The sequence below is a fragment of the Rhinopithecus roxellana genome, chromosome 11 (assembly GCF_007565055.1).
Source record: "Rhinopithecus roxellana isolate Shanxi Qingling chromosome 11, ASM756505v1, whole genome shotgun sequence".
NCBI lineage: Eukaryota > Metazoa > Chordata > Mammalia > Primates > Cercopithecidae > Rhinopithecus > Rhinopithecus roxellana.
The window spans coordinates 71,032,417-71,053,129 of record NC_044559.1 but is presented as its reverse complement, the minus strand read 5'-3'; the positions used below and the strand labels follow the sequence as shown (position 1 = coordinate 71,053,129).

Below are 20,713 nucleotides of genomic sequence, written 5' to 3'. Positions count from 1 at the left end.
CCTTTAATCTATTAGAAATATTCAAATATATTTTGTTACTCCCAGTGTTCCTCTCCACGATGCTTCAGAATTCTAACACAAAGACCAAAAAGTACATGAACAAGTAATTAAGCCAACTTGATGCCAGAACCGTCAGAGATGCTTGTGCTGAATAAAATTCCCCAAGACAATTGCCAAGGGATTGCAACACACCAAACATGATTCCTGTAATACAAAACTGCATGAGTTAGACCATACTAAATGAAGATTTTTTTTTTCCCTGGGGGAAAAAATAACTTACTTTGGGCACATTTGTATTTCATTAAAACTGATGAAAACCTTCTAAATGCAACATCACGTCATAGGACTGCATTCCCCATCATCCTTTTCCTGGTTCAGAATGGCATTTTTGCCAAAAGTCCTTCCCACTTGCACATGCAGCTAACACTGGCTAGGAGGTCTCAAGACCTAAATGAGTGGAAGCACCAGGACAAGTGAGGGAAGCAACGACTGTCCAGCAATGGAAATGGACAGTAAACAAGAGAAGAACAGGATTTAAAACGTGCATCCTTTGTTCCTCACTAATTTTCCATCAATTACACAAAATTAATGTTTGCTCATGTAACACAAACACAGAATTAACCAAACTAATAGGGCAAACTACTAACCAATATGCAAACAGAAAAAAAAAATCATTCATTACTTTAATCACTTGAATTAAACTAGGATAATACTTATCTTTAATATGGATTGAGAGTTCATTAAATAAATTAATGGTGAAAACAACTTAAACACATCAAGAGTGCAATGAATAATAAGTACCTTTTTCTCCTCAGTACTGGCTTTGTACCAGGCACAAGGAAATGCTTCACATGTATCATACTTCATTAAACCCCCTTTATCATAATATAAAAGGGCTTCCAGCAGATGTTTCAGACTGTAAGTCCACATATGCATTTCGTCTATTCATTGTAGGGTTTTTCAAAGTTTGAGCCAACATTTTTAAATCTGAGAATTTCATAGAAAAATTCAGATTTCTGGTTCTCTGGAAAACTTGGCACATTTAGCACAGACAGCTCACAATCCCACATGGCAACGTTTGGCTGGCACTGAGCAACAGCTGTCCCCTTCAGTCAGGGTCAGCAGGCTCTGAGCTGCTCCCAGTCCCTACTGTGTCTCTCTGAGGTCAAAGGCCACTCGCCATCATCATCATGGCATTGTACTGCTCACTTGCCATTTTATCATCGTGTTTGCTGTTTTTCTCAGAGCAATATTTCTCTACACCTATGGCTCTATTAAAAATTGAACAAAAGTAAGGCCACACTGTCTTCACTAAGTCAAGGTACTGGTCTGGCCCTGAAGGCAGGTGAGCTGGTTACCTTAACCCTACAGCGCCTGGCCCCAGCTGCTTCTCTCATTCATGCCTGTCTCTGCTAATGTGTTTAGTTGTTTGCGCCATCAACTTGGTTAGTTAAGTCTAAACCAATAGTAAAAAATAAAAAATAAAATGTTATTTCTCAACTCCCTCGGCATCAGCCATGATGCCACCCCAAAAACACGTCCAGCAGGCTCTCCTGCTGAGCTCCTGCATTCACTGTTATCTCTTCCCCACAATTTCCCATCCCCGCCCCTTCTCATGCTCAGACTTCAGCTGCCATCTTGTCCAACTCCCCATCCTTTTCTACTGTCACACCAACCCAACCACAATTATTCTTCCCACCTCACTGTGTTTATTTCCCTCCTAACCCTTATTGCAAGTGGAAATCCTCTTATTTTCTGTACTTACTTATTTACAGCCTGTCTTTGCAAAACAGAAACTAAATTCTCTGCCCTGTACATAGCAGGCCCTGGATTTAACTAGTTTCAGAATTTTCCTCTAAGTTACTTTAGACTCTCAAAGAGATAAGATAGAAAAATAAGGCTGCATGCAGTGGCTCATGCCTATAATCCCAGCACTGAGTCAGGAGGACTGCTTGAGGCCAGGAGTTTGAGAACAGCCTGGACAATATAGTGAGACTCCATCTCTACAAAAAAATACAAAAATTAGCTGGGCATGGTAGCAGATACCTGTAGTCCCAGTTACTCAGGAGACTGAAGCAGGAGGATCACTTGAGCCCAGGAGTTTAAGGGTGCAGTGGGCTATGATCATGCTACCACATTCCAGCCTGGGCTACAGACTGAGACATTGTTTCTAAAACAACAACAACAACAACAAACAGAAAGAAAGACAGAAAAATAAGATCTTATTATAATGCTGCTGTTGGTGCGGAGGCAGTAAGAAAACAGTCTACATGCTTTTCCTTTTCTGAATTAAATAATGCAGTTGCTTAATCCAGTAAATGATGTCAAGGGCCATATTATGATACTGTAACAGAAGTTTCCCTTTTAACGTATGGGTAGAAGGCGTAACTTTCTGAAATCTTAAATCGTTAGTAGAACTGCCCAGAAATCACCCTGCATGTACACTCATTTTATTAAGCACCAATAGGTGCCCCATGACAGGAAATAATATGCCAGAGAAAATATCCTAAGAGCAGTAGGTAACTGCCATCAAGTTGGGGAGACAGCTTTATACACACTCCTTCTAACTCCCACTACAACTCCCTGTCTATACTGTGCAGAGAAGTGGGCTCACAAAGACCACTCTCAACCTACTCACGTCAACACTGTGTTTAAGGGAAAGTGGGGTAATTCAAGCCTCGAATCCCTAATTCTAACACCAGAGTTCTGTATACTATACCACATGACCTCTAAAGTTCTATGAGCCAGAGTAAATGCCAAACCTCTTAGAGAAAACAAACTGCCAGTAATTAGAACTTGGCATCTGGAGCTGACCTCTCCTATACGACTAGAAAAAAAGTGACTCTCTGGAACACCATTTCTGGGCAGCTAATGCCAACTCCTTGGATCATTCATGAAGCTGCTGGCCCCACACAGAGCTCTGGCCGGATGCCTTTGCAGACATCCTTTATTTGTTCATCACTATGTGTAATCCAGCCATTATGAGCAAGGACTCTGGAGACAAATACCAGTTCTGCTGCTTCCTAGGGGTGCTGTGTTGAGCGCATTACTTAACTTCTATCAGTCTCAACTTCCTCCTCTGTAAAATTCATTATCATATCTATTTCTAAAGTTGTTGTGAGAACTTAATAAGAAAACCCTAAGCACATAGCATGGCACATAGTGAGTGCTTGATAATATCAGCCCTTGCATTTATGATGATACTGATAAGTTTTGGTCAGACAGGCACAGTCCTAGATACTAGGGATACAACAGCAAACGAGATGATTCCTACCTTGCAGGAGCTTAGAATCTAACAAGGGAGAAGACAAGGTAATTGCCGTCATGGTACTATGTGCCATGTTTCAGAATGGGGCAGCACAATATGAGCATGTACAGAGGGGATCCTAACCCGGTCGTGGGTAGTCAAGGAAAGCTACCTCAAGAAAATGCTTACTAATGCTGTGACCTAGAGGAGGAGAAAAAGTTGGCTCACCAGAGAAAAGGTGAAGAAAGTGACCCAGGAAGAGGAGAAGGGCATGTGGAAAGGTCTGGAAAAAGAAGAGACGGCTGGTACCTGCAAGGCCCTGAGGGTGATTCAGTGCAGCCGAAGGGCTTCGAGGCTCTCCCCACACATCCAGGATGGGTAATGTGTCTCCTGTCATCCCCACTGTCTACGGCTGTGCACACTAATGCCCTTCAAACTGACTTGAATTGGTGACACAAAGAGAAGCCAACAAGTACCTGTGCTTGGCTGACACTCCCTACAAATAAATTCTGGCCAGTGCAGTGATTACACATAGGAAGGGGCCACACTTACTCACTTTTGGGAAGTCAAATTTTTCCTTAGGATGTCATCAGTGACGCTTTTAAAACCATCATCTACAATGACTCCATTGTAGGTCTATTCTTACAGCTTTGATATGGCACACTATTAATTTGTGATAGCCTCAGTCAGTGATGGGAGTAGTGGAGTGTGAAGCATCTGTCATGGGGGCGGGGGGTGGGGGGTAGGGGAGGAAGCACAGGTCTCTACAGGGGGTGTGGGTGGAGGTTGGTCTAGGAACTTCAGTACTGGAGCTAGATTATTGCATCTGGGGGCTGAGAAGCACATCCCCTGCAGGGGGTGTGGGTAGAGGTTGGTTCCAGGAACCCCAGTACTAGAGCTAGGTTACCGGATCTGAGGGCTGACAGGCACATCTCCTGCAGGGGGTGTGGGTAGAGGTTGGTTCCAGGAACCCCAGTACTAGAGCTAGGTTACCGGATCTGAGGGCTGACAGGCACATCTCCTGCAGGGGGTGTGGGTAGAGGTTGGTTCCAGGAACCCCAGTACTGGAGCTAGGTTACTGGATGTGAGGGCTGATAAGCACATCTCCTGCAGGTGGCATGGGATGGAAGAAGGGGTACCAAGGCAGGAAGTAAGGCAGTAAGCAAGTCAGAGGTTCTGTATCCACAAATTATGCAAAAATATGTACTAAATGTTCATCAAGGCAGGTAAATCAGGGAACTGGAAAAGGTAAGGCTAGGAAGATGTGGTTGAAATCAAAGAAGCCACAAAACTGCTGAGAAGAAAATGACTATTTCTTTTTCAGGGGAAATAAAAAATTCCAGAGTGAGTTTCAGTTAGTTGGTTTTTGGTCTTTAAAAAAATCTCACTATTGTCCCTATTTGCACCTTCACAAAACCAAAACTCAAAGAACAAACTACTGATTTTGAATTATTTTCTATAAACATTAAAGTAACATTTTCAAAAACATCATGGAAATAAAGAGATAATTTTATGGATGCTACAATGGACAGAGACACTGACACTTTTTCAAGAGGATACTGTGCATTTCTCACAATCCAATTCCCGAAAAATCTGACAAGAAAATCACTTCCAAGAAACACATGATATGCTTAAGCAAGTCAACATGTTGTCCAAAATGTTTAGTTTGCTTTCAAGGAATAATTCAGTTAAGCAGATCATTCTGGTCATCCCCCACTCAAAATATGATGCTGATGCCTCCCAGTTGTGTGAAATGTTACCTGAAAGTTGGGAAACATGTTTAAAATAATTAGTACTTCCTTATGGAAACAAAACTATAAATATAATGGTGTCAGTTAAATTAGGGAATGCCAAGTTATGCAAAGCCACAAAATCTCTGCGAAGAAAATGATGTTGTCTCAGGGCCGGGGAGGGGGGTGCGGTGGGGAGAAGCCCTAAAGTGAATTCCAGCTAGTTTCTTAAAATCTTACTATTGTCCCTACTTCCACCACCACAAAATCAAAAGAAAGTTCAAAGAACAAACATCTGATGTTGAATCCTTTTCCATGAACATTAAAACACACATTATTTTAAAACTCTTGTTCTAACTCATAATTCTGGATGCTGTATGATTTTGCTATTTCAGGTAAGTGAGGTTCAACTTCTGGACATCCTCACTGACAAAAAAAAATCTCTTCTCAATTTTACCAATCTCTGCTAGGGTTCTTTAGCTGCTCTCTTAGAATAGCAATCCTATATATCATAAGAAAAGAGATTTTGGAGGAGTCCATCTAAAAATGTAACTATTTGAATATATAATTGTTTTAAATTTCTGTTGTGAGATGTACTGTGCTCATTTCTTATAGGTAACTAATAATTGAAGTGTAACTTCATTCTTATGGTAGTATCAGATTTGATGAATAGCAAATATTCATAGTAACAAAAGGGCCTGACCAAAGAATATCAATTTTAAAATATATGAAACAATTAAAATTAAGATTGCTGATATAAGAAAATATATATATATTTTTTTTATTTCATCTGCAAAAGTTTTTTTCATCATAAAAATCTGATGAAGATAGCATGCTATAGATATGTAACAGCTTAGGAAGTTAAATAGTTACCTTAACTTTCCACTTTATATTTAAATTTTATAAATAGGAAGTAATGCTCCCTGATCCAAGACTTAAGTATTTCTTTTCCATATTAAAAAGGTACCAAATAAATATAAAATTGTATGTCCCTGTTTTCTTTTCAGTTTCTGTGGGGCTTTGGGGGGTACAAGTAGGAAGGGAAGGTAATGTTTACAAAAGCTAGAATTACAAATTTTTTTGTAATTAGAAGAAAGTCGGTAAGCTATTGAAAATACTTCAGAGATTTACACCGAATCATTTAAGTAATCTCACTTTCTTGAAATAAACTGCTAAAGTTAGAATAAAATAAACAAGTAAAATCTAATCAAATTCTACAAGTAGTTTCATCCATGATAAAAATAATTTCCATTCATATTCTTCAATGCTCCAGTCGTAATAGATTTATCTCATCTGCAACAAATTCCAGATTAGTATACCATGTGGAAAGAGAACATATCTACCAATGTTCACTAAACCACATATTTTGCAGGTTTGCAGCAATTACAGGATAATATCTTACAGATGAAGGAAACCTATGCCAAGCCAGCAATATTCTACTAACATGCTTATTTCACCAAATTCTTCACTCCAGACGTAAAGTTAAAAATCCACAGGTAAGTAATCAGCATCTCAGATCACCCCAAGACAGGTCTATTTATACTAACTTTACTAAAAATATTTATTCTTGGACCAGGAAAAGAACACTGAACTCTCTAACTCGACATTTATACTCTATTCAAAATTCATCATTCAAAATGGCTACCAGCTGGGAGCCATCTGCAGCCTGTGTCTCTAAAAGACAAACTAATTTGTGCTCTATTTTCCTTATATTAATAGAGAAATAAGGTCTGTCCCTCACGGAGGAGGCTGTTTAAAGTTATTTCATGGACTAATAATGGACTGGTAGTCTATTTGCTGCATTTCGCCATGAAGGGAGCTAAGTGAGAAAAGAGCTAACTAAGCGGAGATGGGAAAGTTGTGAACTTCTCACTCGAGGGGGTGTCTAAAAGCTGAGGATGTTTATTTTGCTGAGACATTAAAGGGTTCTGCTATATTTCATTGTAGTCCAAGAAAGGACTCCCAACGATTCAGTTATTCATCATCATCAGAACAATTCCTCACGTGCACCCAGTATTTACATACATTTTCCATTTATTCCTCAAAATAATTTGTAAATCAGATAGAGAAACTTACTGTATAGCTGTGAAAATTAGGATTCAAAAAGGTTACATGGCAGACAGATATGTGGCAAAGTCCAGCTAGAATCTAGGTCATGTCACTCCTTGTCGAGGAGGCTCTTTCTGCCTCCCTTGGCTTATGAAGAAATAGAAGGCACCATAATCTTAAAGGGGAGGTCACTCTGAAAGCTCCACCTCTCAGAACTCAGCCATGAATGCTGAAGTAACTGAGCAGCAACAGAGTGGCTATTTCCAAACACTCCCTGCCTTATTAATGATGAAATGACCCAGATAGAGCCCCCAAATGGTTCCCAAACTAGGTTAGTGTCCCCACCCCCACCCCCAAACACATATGGGAAATATGGGAAGTATTTTGGTTGTTACAGTGATTAGGAGGTTTTAATGGAATGCCAGCAAGTGGCCAGGGCTATACTTGCTAAACTCTCTGAACAGAGGACAGGACAAATCCACTCAAAATGTCAATACAGATAGTCCATGCTTTACAAAGTTCCGATATGCATGAATTTCAGTTACCATAGCTTGGTTGAAAACCCACCAATCCCTCAACAACACAAGTTTATATTTCCATTACCATGATACACAAACTGTGAGTTGTTGCATCAAATACAAATTTCACTGCCAGCTCTTCAGTCCATAAATAACAGGTCTCACCTGGATCAGTGACCAATCACATTTCCCTTTCGAAGTTTGTTGTTGACTGTTCACGACATGTCTGTTATCAGTTCTGCACAGATGGCAAAGCAAGTAGTCATGATGACTCCTTGTCTCCTAGTCATAAAACCACACGGCATTTTACAAAAATGGGTAAATCAAAAGGGCAAACTGACCAACAAAGGTGAAAGTGCAGCAAGGAAACAATGACAATGCCAGAAATGAAATCTGAATCAGAAGTCAATGAGAACAGGAGAAGGAGCTGATTGTGGGAATGCTGACATTGCTGATTACTTGAGTGACTCCGGATGCTTAGCCAGAGCAGCTTAGTGAAGACACATTTACTGATATGAGCAAAGAAGGGCTGTGACAAAAAAGATGGAGATATCCCTGAGGAAGTGATGCTGGTGAAAAACTTCACATTAAAGAAATTCTAGAAGATATTTCACAACTTTGAAAGCACACAAGATGAAACACTGGAAGCTGATTCAGACTCCCGAGTATGACAATTCCTTAAGGCTTACAAAGGATGCTCTCACCTTATGGTAAATTATACAACAAAAAGAAAGTTAGCACTATTCAAATTATTCTTAACAAGTTTTTACAAAGAAATAATAAGTGTTAATTCTCAGTGTTTCCAACATTTCAACAGAGTGTACTGAATAAATATTAGTTTTATTTTTCATTTTCCTATATATTTATGACTGACAATAAAAGAGACTAAATATTTTGACAAAAAAAGTAAAGGTTATAGATCACTAAATTTTCCCATTGATTGATGAGAGTGTTTTGCACAGTTTCAATTTGCATAGTCATTTTGATGTCCCCATAGGTCATGCAAAGTGAAGACTACCTTTCATGCTTCACTAAGAATTGATAAAAGTTTCAAACTGGTCCACCCTATAGGCAGGCTTAGCTAATTTATCTCAGAAATTTAGAGAACTTCTACTTATCAATGAAAACCTAGTTCAAATGTGCCTTCCACTAAGAAAACTCCTCCAAAACTCTCTCAATCAGAGGTCACCTGTCTCTCTCTCTCTTTCTCTTTCTCTCTCATACTCAATTTATTGTGGCAACATAATATATAGTGCTTATTTCTTTAACAATATCGCCAACAAGCTGGGCTCCTGGTGGCCAACAACTGTATCTCTCATTTTTAAAACCCTTAGAATCTAGCACATAGGATCTCAATAAGTATCATTAGAGTAAATTTAATGCTACAGTGATAAAGGAGATAACATGAAGAGAACAGAAGAGGCAACAATTATGTAAGGCTTTCCAATTATATGGCACATGGTCTATCATACAGTAGACAACCTGAAGTGGAAGCTCCATCTCTAAAGTCTCTTTTAACTCATTCAACGAACGGTATTTCTGAGGTGTCTGCTTACCAGAGTAAGTGAAACTAAGTGAATACCAAGTGAATATTCATTAGATGAAAGTAAGTCCTAAATCATTGGCAGGATTAATTCTCCCCGGAAATATGTGCATGACAATGGAGAAAGGAACCCTCTAAGCAAAACGCCTGCAGTGGCCGGGTGAGTGCAGTGAGTGAGTGGCAAACTGGGCCAAGCGTGAGCTGTGGAAAATGGGATGCCTCAGTTCTGTTGTTTCCATTCCAACCTTCTGCTAATACAGGCTCAGAGTGACCACATCCACCCATTTTAAAAGAGCAGCCAGAAATCTAGAGTTTTGTGTTACATTTCCTGATTTCTAAATGTTGGCACCTATTTTCCTTATACAAAAACCACTTTGTGGGCCAAAGCAAGCATGGGTCCCACTTTTTGACCTCTGCTGCAAACCAAAGACAATTTTTTCATTTCATGGCGTGTGGGCGGGTTATTTATGACGACCTATAATGTTAGTGATGAACAGGTCCTGGGGTTCCTCTGGGACATAAAGATATGTGATTCTAAAGGCTACTTCATTCTCCAAGGAATAATTCCTTCAGAAATATTAACCAGATCTTCTATCAGATCTCATGGGTAACTACAAAGAGATTTATTACACTTGAACTATCAAAGTACAACTTGTATATAACTTGAATATAACAGTGTATAATTTGGACAATATAAATTCCTAGAGATCTACTGTACAGCACAGTGCCTGGAGATAACAACACTGTACTGTATACTTAATTTGCTAAGGGGGTAGATATTATATCAAGTGTTTTTATCAGAAAAAAAACAATATTAAAGAGGACAGGCGGAAACTTTTGGAGAGGCTGGATAGCTTGTGGTGATGGTCTCATGGATACATACTTATTTCCAAACTCATCAAGTTGTGTACATTAAATATGTACACCTTCTTATGACTATTATCCCCAATAAAGTCTTTTTTAAAAAAATGAGACTAAACAAACTTGGGGGAGAAACTGAAATAGTACTGATTTAACAAAAATCAAGCTACCAAACCTTGAATGCAATTTTCTAGTCTCCAATTTTTCATAAGACTAGTTACTCCAGTTACTATAGATTCATACATGCTTTTTTAGGGAATACATTTTACTACTCAACTCAGTACATCTTCTTAAAGCAAATGACCCTGCTTAGCTTAGTAGGCCCTGATGGCATCTATGCTGATGAGTAATAAGAGATCAGCACAATAACTGCGATCTATAATGGCAACACTGAGACATCAAAAAGAGATAAACTTTTATGTAGGATCTACTGGGTGAGCAGGCAAGGAGGTAAGGATTAGGTTTGAAAAACGTGCTTCCAGACAAAGAGTAAATATTGAAAGGAGGTATGTATTCATTGTGCTGCTGTAACAATTCCAAATGCCAGTGGATGAACACAACAAAAGTTTGTTTCTCCCCCATGTTAAATAGCCTACAAAGGTCAACAAGAGGCTCAGCTCCACACAGTCACTCAGGGACTCAAGCTAATGGAGATCCTTCCATTTTATAGCTGCCCATCTGCAATCCATGGTCCCTTCAGTATCCCCATGGGAGGAAAACAGGAAGAATTCTGCATGGATCTTTTACTGCCATGGCCTGTAACAAAAAGATCTCTCTTTCACAGCCCATTGTCCATCACAAGACACATCCCCATGCAACTGAAAGGTGGCTGGGAAATGCAGAAAGCAATTAGAATATTTGGTGGGCATGACTGCCTCTGTCAGAAAGGTGTAGGGGTATGGGGAGGGATTGAGGAAGGGAGTGTGTGTATTTACGTATTTTATTAATATTCCACTGTATAGTAGCCCAGAGTTTACTTAACTCTCATCTTTTAATGCTGTCTCATATTCCTTAAATAAGAGACAAAAGTAAATAATATGTTTATGGTGAAACATACACTCTACATTAAAAAGGTCAGAATAATGTTGATTACTTATTATCCCATACAGGTCCTTTCCCTGAATTATATCAAATTTGTAATGCATCAAGTTGAAATAGTGGTAAAAAACACCTAATAAGCTCTAAAATTTAAAAGTGTCATATGCTTCAGCCACCCAAACCTTATCCAACTGACCAATTTTGACAGTCAGATCACATGGTAAAAGGAAGAATTAGCTGGTAAATGAGTAAAGTGTCAGTACTCAGCTTACACCACCACGGATTGTTCCACTAACTTTTTGTCCTCAGCATCTTGTGAATCAGTGGACTGAATGTTTGCTCTGCTCTGGTTGTACAAAACTGGCCAGGTCTATAACCTTTCAGACTAACAAATTCACAGAAAGAATTTGAAAATACTGAAGAATTCAAGAACACAGTCTCTTGTTTTTTTCCTTTAAAACACATTATCACTCCTTTCAGAACGCAGACTCATAAATGTAACCTCTGAACCAAGTCACAACCTTGCTATGCCACTGGCTCCTTGACATGTTTAAACTGCACTCAATCTTCTGTGTACAAGTGGACATTTAAACTATCTACCCAGAATCCTGGAATCAACCTGATTATCTAAAAGGGATGCTACTCCCACTCCCACAGGTTGGTTTAAGAATAGGCATGTGATCCAATCTGAGCCACAGACAAGGGAGAAGAGGTCTCACGGAACCTTTTGAGAATGAAGCTTTCTGACTTTGTAAGAGAATTACTGAGTAAGTTCTCTCTTTCTCTTACTACCTGTGAACAATGGCACAGGTAGCCCTGATGCTGCAGGCTCCACCCATGAGCCATAAGTAGTACCAACCATCAGTGTGAAAGACAGACAGAGCCAGAAAACACCTGGATCCTGGATCCTAGATCTTAGATGATATCGCAGAAAGGTTCTTGATCATTAACATCAAGAAGCTTGCTTGCTTTCTTAATACATGTTTTCTTAGTTTTGTTGTTGTTGTTATTATACTTTAAGTTCTGAGATACATGTGCAGAACTTGCAGATTTGTTTCATAAGTATACATGTGCCATGGTGGTTTGCTGCACCCATCAACCCGTCATCTACATTAGGTATTTCTCCCAATGCTATCCCACCCCGGCACCCCACCTCCCGACAGGCCCCAGTGTGTGACGTTCTCCTCCCTGTGCCCATTACGTTCTCATTGTTCAGCTCTCACTTTTGAGTGAGAAAGTGTGGTGGTTGGTTTTCTGTCTCTGTATTTTCCTGGGAATGATGGTTTCCAGCTTCATCCATGTCCCTGCAAAGGACATGAACTCATTCTTTTTTATGGCTGCATAGTACTCCATGGTGTATATATGCCACATTTCCTGTATCCAGACCATCACTGATGGGCATCTGAGTTGGTTACAAGTCTTTGCTACTGAAAATAGTGCTGCAACAAACATATGTGTGCACGTATCTTTAGAGCAGAACGATTTAAAAACCTTTGCGTATATACTCAGTAATGGGACTGCTGGTGAGAGAAGCCGGCTGGGCTTCTGGGTCAGGTGGGGACTTGGACAACTTTTCTGTCTAGTTAAAGGATTGTAAACATACCAATCAGTGCTCTGTGTCTAGCTAGAGGTTTGTAAACACACCAATCAGCAGGCTGTAAAAATGCACCAATCAGTGCTCTGTGTCTAGCTAAAGGTTTGTAAACGCACCACTCAGCACTCTGTAGAAAGGAACAATCAGCACTCTGTAAAATGGACCAATCAACACTCTGTAAAATGGACCAATCAGCAGGACATGGGTGGGGCCAAATAAGGGAATAAAAGCTGGCCACCCAAGCCAGCAGAGGCTCGGGTCCCCTTCTACGCTGTGGAAGCTTTGTTCTTTCACTATTCACAATAAATCTTGCTACTGCTCACTCTTTGGGTCTGTGCCACCTTTAAGAGCTGTAATACTCATTGTGAAGGTCTGCAGCTTCACTCCTGAAGTCAGCAAGATTACGAACACACTGGGAGGAACAAACAACTCCGTAGGCGCCACCTTTAAGAGCTGTAACACTTGGGGGAAGTTCCAAGACAGCAAAATATGAAGAGCTCCAGTCTACAACTCCCAGCATGAGCGATGCAGAAGATGGGTGATTTCTTAATTTCCAACTAAGGTAGCAGATTCATCTCACTGGGGCTTGTTGGACAGTGGGTGCAGCCCACAGACCAGCGGGGGGCATTGCCTCACCTGGGAAGTGCAAGGGGTTGGGGAATTCCCTTTCCTAGTCAAGGGAAGCCATGACAGACGGTACCTGGAAAATTGGGACACTCCCAACCTAATATTGCACTTTTCCAACAGTCTTAGCAAACAGCACACCAGGAGATTATATCCTGCGTCTGGCTTGGAGGGTCCCATGCCCATGGAGCCTCACTCACTGCTAGAACAGCAGTCTGAGATCAAACTGCAAGGCGGCAGCAAAGCTGGGGGAGGGGCATCTGCCATCGCTGAGGCTTGCGTAACAAAGTGGCCAGGAAGCTCGAACTGGGTGGAGCCCACCGCAGCTCAAGGAGGCCTGCCTGCCTCTGTAGACTCCACCTCTGGGGGCAGGGCATAGCTGAACAAAAGGCATCAGAAAATTCTGCAGACTTAAACATCCCTGTATGACAGCTTTCAAGAGAGCAGTGGTCCTCCTAGCACTGAGTATGAGATCTGAGAATGGAAAGACTGCCTCCTCAAGTGGGTCCCTGACCCCCGAGTAGCCTAAATGGGAGACATCTCCAAGTAGGGGCCAAATGACACCTCATACGGCCAGGTGACCCTCTGAGATGGAGCTTCCACAGGAAAGATCAGGCAACAGTATTTGCCATTCTGCAATATTGCTGTTCTGCAGCCTCTGCTGGTGATACCCAGGCAAACAGGGTCTGGAGTGGACCTCCAGCAAACTCCAACTGACCTGCAGATGAGGGTCCTGACTGTTAGAAGGAAAACTAACAAACAGAAAGGACATCCATACCAAAACCCCATTTGTACATTGCCATCATCAAAGACCAGAGGTAGATAAAACCACAAAGATGGGGAGAAACCAGAGCAGAAAAGCTAAAAATTCTAAAAATTAGAGGGACTCCTGTCCAAAGGAACACAGCTCCTCTACAGCAACAGAACAAAGCTAGACAGAGAATGACTTTGATGAGTTGAGAGAAGAAGGCTTCAGACAATCGGTAATAACAAACTTTTCTGAGCTAAAGGAGGATGTTCAAACCCATCGCAAAGAAGCTGAAAACCTTGAAAAAGATTAGACAAATGACTAACTAAAATAAACAGTGTAGAAAAGATTTTAAATAACGTGATGGAGCTGAAAACCATGGCACAAGAACTATGTGACACATGTACAAGCTTTAGTAGCCGATTTGATCATATGGAAGAAAGGGTATCAGTGATTGAAGATCAAATGAATGAAATGAAGTAAGAAGAGAAGTTTAGAGAAAAAAAGACTAAAAAGGCACAAACAAAGCCTCTAAGAAATATGGGACTGTGGGAAAAGACGAAATCTACATCTGACTGGTGTACCTACATTTGATTGGATAAAATCAAGGAGAACTTCTCCAACCTAGCAAGATAGGCCAACATTAAAATTCAGGAAATACAGAGAACACCACAAAGATACTCCTTGAGAAGATCAACTCCAAGACACATAATTGTCAGATTCACCAAAGTTGAAATGAAGGAAAAAATGTTAAGGGTAGCCTGAGAGAAAGGTCAGGTTACCCACAAAGGGAGGCCAATCAGACTAACAGCAGGTCTCTCAGCAGAAATTCTACAAGCCAGAAGAGAGTGGAGGCCAATATTCAACATTCTTAAAGAAAAGAATTTTCAACGCAGAATTTTCTATACAGTCAAACTAAGCTTCATATGAGAAGGAGAAATAAAATCCTTTACAGACAAACAAATGCTGAGAGATTTTGTCACCACCAGGCCTGCCTTACGAGAGACCCTGAAGGAAGCACTAAACATGGAAAGGAACAACCAGTACCAGTCACTGCAAAAACATACCAAATCGTAAAGACCATCAATGCTAGGAAGAAACTGAATCAACTAATGAGCAAAATAACCAGCTAACATCATAAGGACAGGATCAAATTCACACATAATAATATTAACCTTAAACATAAATGGGCTAAATGCTCCCATTAAAAGACACAGACTGGCAAACTGGATCAAGAGTCAAGAGCCATCTGTGTGCTGTATTCAGGAGACCCATCTCACATGTAGAGACACGCATAGGCTCAAAATAAAGGGATGGAGGAAGATCTACAAAGCAAATGGAAAACAAAGCTGGGATTGCAATCTTAGTCTCCGATAAAAAAGACTTCAACCCAACAAAGATCAAGAGACAAAGAAGACCATTACATAATGGTAAACAGATCAATTAAACAAGAAGACCTAACTATCCTAAATATATATGCACCCAATACAGGAGCACCCAGATTCTTTATAAAGCAAGCCCTTAGAGACTTACAAAGAGACTTAGATTCCCACACAATAATAATGGGAGACTTTAACACCCACTGCCAACATTAGACAGATCAATGAGACAGAAAGTTAACAAGGATATCCAGGAACTGAACTCAACTCTGCACCAAGTGGACCTAATAGACATCTACAGAACTCTCCACCCCAAATCAACAGAATATACATTCTTCTCAGCACCTCATCATACTTATTCCAAAACTGACCACATAGTTGGAAGTAAAGAACTCCTCAGCAAATTTAAAAGAACAGAAACTATAACGAACTATCTCTCAGACTACAGTGCAATCAAATCAGGGCTTGGGATTAAGAAACTCACTCAAAACTGCTCAACTACATGGAAACTGAAAAACCTTTTCCTAAATGACTACTGGGTACAAAAAGAAATGAAGGCAGAAATAAAGATGCTCCCTGAAACCAATGAGAACAAAGACACAACACACCAGAATCTCTGAGATACATTTAAAGTAGTGTGTAGAGGGAAATTCATAGCACTAAAGGCCCACAAGACAAAGCAGGAAAGATCTAAAATTGACACCCTAATATCACAATTAAAAGAACTAGAGAAGCAAGAGCAAACACATTCAAAAGCTAGCAGAAGGCAGGAAATAACTAAGATCAGAGCAGAACTGAAGGAGGTAGAACACAAAAAAACCCTTCAAAAAATCAATGAATCCAGGAGCTGGTTTTTGAAAAGATCAACAAAACCGACAGACCGCTATCAAGACTAATAAAGAAGAAAAGAGAGAAGAATCAAACAGGTGCAATAAAAAATGATAAAGGGGATATAACCACCGATTCCACAGAAATACAAACTACCATCAGAGAATACCATAAACACCTCTATGCAAATGAGCTAGAAAATCTAGAAGAAATACATAAATTCCTGAACCAATACACCCTCCCAAGCCTAAACCAGGAAGAAGTTGAATCTCTGAATAGACCAATAACAGGCTCTGAAATTGAGGCAATAATTAATAGCCTATCAACCAAAACAAGTCCCAGACCAGACAGATTCACAACCGACTTCTACCAGAGGTACAAAGAGGAGCTGGTACCATTCCTTCTGAAACTATTCCAATGAACAGAAAAAGAGGGAAACCTCCCTAACTCATTATATGAGGCCAGAATCATCCTGACACCAAAGCCTGGCAGAGACATAACAAAAAAAAGAGAATTTTAGACCAATATCCATGATGAACATCGATGCAAAAATCCTCAATAAAATACTGGCAAACCAAATCCAGCAGCACATCAAAAAGCTTATCCACTGCGATCAAGTTGGCTTCATCCCTGAGATGCAAGGCTGGTTCAACATACGCAAATCAATAAACATAATCCACCATATAAACAGAACCAAAGACAAAAACCACATGATTTTCTCAGTAGATGTAGAAAAGGCTTTCAACAAAATTCAACAGCCCTTCATGTGAAAAACTCTCAATCAACTAGGTATTGATGGGATGTAATAAGAGCTATTTATGACAAACTCACAGCCAATATCATACTGAATGGGCAAAAACTGGAAGCATTCCCCTTGAAAACTGCCACAAGACAGGGATGCCCTCCCTCAGGGCATATATATTTTATATTTAGAAAACACCATTGTCTCAGCCCAAAAGCTCCTTAAGCTGATAAGCAACTTCAGCAAAGTCTCAGGATACAAAATCAATGTGCAAAAATCACAAGCATTCCTATATGCCAATAACAGACAAACAGAGAACCAAATCATGAGTGAATTCCCATTCACAATTGCTTCAAAGAGAATAAAATACCTAGGAATCCCAACTTACAAGGATGTGAAGGACCTCTTCAAGGAGAACTACAAACCAGTGCTCAATGAAATAAAAGAGGACACAAACAAATGGCAGAACATACCATGCTCATGGATAGGAAGAATCAATATCGTGAAAATGGCCATACTGCCCAATTTATAGATTCAATGCCATCCCCATCAAGCTACCAATGAGTTTCTTCACAGAATTGGAAAAAACTAAAGTTCATATGGAACCAAAAAGAGCCCCCATTGCCAAGACAATCCTAAGCCAAAAGTACAATGCTGGAGGCATCAAGCTACCTGACCTCAAACTATATTACAAGGCTACTGTAACCAAAACACATGGTACTGGTACCAAAACAGAAATATAGATCAATGGAACAGAACACAGCCCTCAGAAATAATACCACACATCTACAACCATCTGATCTTTGACAAACCTGACAAGAAGAAGAAATGGGGAAAGGATTCCCTATTTAATAAATGGTGCTTGGAAAACTGGCTAGCCATATGTAGAAAGCTGAAACTGGATCCCTTCCTTATGCCTTATACAAAAATTAATTCAAGATGGATTAAAGACTTAATTGCTAGACCTAAAACCATAAAAACCCTAGAAGAAAACCTAGGCATTATCATTCAGGACACACGCATAGGCAAGGACTTTGTGACTAAAACACCAAAAGCAATGGCAACAAAAGCCAAAATTGACAAATGGGATCTAACTAAACTAAAGAGCTTCTGCACAGCAAACACGAAACTACCATCAGAGTGAACAGGCAATCTACAGAATGGGAGAAAATTTTTACAGTCTACTCATGTGATGAAGGCCTGCTATCGAGAATCTACAAAGAACTCAAACAAATTTACAAGAAAAAATCAACCCCATCAAAAAGTGGGCGAAGGATATGAACATATGCTTTTCAAAAGAAGACATTTATGCAGCCAACAGACACATGAAAAAATGTTCATCATCACTGACCATCAGAGAAATGCAAATCAAAACCACAATGAGATACCATCTCACACCAGTTAGAATGGTGATCGTTAAAAAGTCAGGAAACAACAGATGCTGGAGAGGATGTGGAGAAATAGGAACACTTTTACACTGTTGCCGGGTCTGTAAACTAGTTCAACCACTGTGGAAGACAGTATGGCGATTCCTCAAGGATCCAGAACTAGAAATACCATTTGACCCAGCCATCCCACTACTGGGCATATTCCCAAAGGAGTATAAATCATGCTGATATAAAGACACATGTACACGTATGTTTATTGCGGCCCTATTCACTATAACAAAGACTTGGAACCAACCCAAATGTCCATCAATGACAGACTTGATTAAGAAAATGTGGCACATATACACCATGGAATACTATGCAGCCATAAAAAAGGATGAGTTCATATCCTTTGTAGGGACACGGATGAAGCTGGAAACCATCATTCTCAGCAAACTGTCACAAGGACAGAAAACCAAACACCACATGTTTTCAGTCATAGGTGGGAATTGAACAATCAGAACACTTGGACACAGGGTGGGGAACATCACACACTGTGGCCTATCATGAGGTGGGGGGAGTGGGGAGGGATAGCATTAGGAGATATATCTAATTTAAATGAGGAACTAATGGGTGCAGCACTCCAACATGGCACATGTATACACATGTAACAAACCTGCATGTTGTATGCATGCACAATAGAACTTAAAGTATAATAAAAATAAATAAGTGAAAAAAAAGTGTCTGTTCATATCCTTTGCCCACTTTTTGATGGAGTTATTTTCTTGTAAATCTGTTTAAGTTCCTTGTAGATTCTGTATATTAGGCCTTTGTCAGATGGATACATTGCAAATATTTTCTCCCATTCTGTAGGTCGCCTGGTCACCCTGATGACAGTTGCTTTTGCTATGTAAAAGTTCTTTAATTAGATCTCATTTGCCAATTTTGGCTTTTGTTGCCATTGCTTTTGGTGTTTCAGTCATGATGTATTTGCCCATACTTCTGTCCTGAATGGCATTGCCTAGGTTTTCTTCTAGCGTTTCTACGGCTTTAGGTCTTAAACTTAAATCTTTAATCCACCTTGAGTTAATCTTTGCGTAAGGTTAAAGGAAAGGGTCCAGTTTCAATTTTCTGCATATGGCTAGCCAGTTTTCCCAACACCATTTATTAAATAAGGAATCCTTTCACCATTGCTTGTTTTTGTCAGGTTTGTCAAAGATCAGATGGTTGTAGATGTGTGGTATTATTTCTGAGGGCTCTGTTCTGTTCCATTGGTCCATGTATCTGTTTTGGTTTGAGCACCATGCTGCTTTGGTTACTGTAGCCTTGTAGTATACTTTGAAATCATGCAGCATGATGCTCCAGCTTTGTTTTTTGCTTAGAGTTGTTTTGGTTATCAGGCTCTTTTTTGGTCCCATATGAAATTTAAAGTAGATTTTTCTAATTCTGTGAAGAAAGTCAATGGTAGTTCGATGTGAATATCATTGAATCTATAAATTACTTTGGACAGTATGGCCATTTTCATGATACTGATTCTTCCTATCCATGAGCATGGAATGTTTTTCCATTTGTTTGTGTCCTCTCTTATTTCCTTGAGTAGTGGTTTGTAGTTCTCCTTGAAGAGGTCCTTCATATCCTTGTAAGTTGGATTCCTAGGTATTTTATTCTCTTTGAAGCAATTGTGAATGGGGGTTCACTCATGATTTGGCTCTCTGTTTGTCTGCTATTGGCATATAGGAATGCTTGAGATTTTTGCACATTTTGTATCCTGAGAACTTGCTGAAGTTGCTTATCAGCTTAAGGAGTTTTGGGGCTGAGATGATGGTGTTTTCTAAATATGCAAACATATATGGCCATGTCATCTGCAAACAGAAATAATTTGACTTCCTCTCTTCCTACTTGAATACCCATTATTTCTTTATCTTGCCTGATTGCCCTGGCCAGAACTTCCAATACACAGGAGGGGTGAAGGAGGGCATCCTTGTCTTGTGCCGCTTTTCAAAGAGAATGCTTTGAAATGTCTATTCAGTATGTTATTGGTTGTAGGTTTGTCATACATAGTTCAATATTTTGAGATATATCCCATCTATACCTAGCTTATTGAGTGTTTTTAGCATGAAGGGGTGAATTTTATTGAAGGCCTTTTCTACATCTATTGAGGTAATCATGTGGTTTTTATCATTAGTTCTGTTTATACGATGGATTATGTTTATTGTTTTGCATATGTTGAACCAGCCTTGCATCCCAGGGATAAAGTCAACTTGATCATGGTGGATAAGCTTTTTAATGTGCTGCTGGATTCGGTTTGCCAGTATTTTATCAAGGATTTTCGCATTGATGTTCATCAGGGGTACTGGCCTGAAATTTTCTTTATTTGTTGTGTCTCTGCCAGATTTTGGTATCAGGATGATGCTGACCTCATAAAATGAGTTAGAGAGAAGTCCC

General features: G+C 39.9%; 1 protein-coding gene across 3 annotated transcripts in view; it reads right to left on the bottom strand.

The window, feature by feature from the left end:
• Positions 1-20,713, bottom strand: part of BICC1 (BicC family RNA binding protein 1) — a 328,457-nt gene that overhangs the window by 137,172 nt on the left and 170,572 nt on the right. The window lies entirely within an intron of this gene.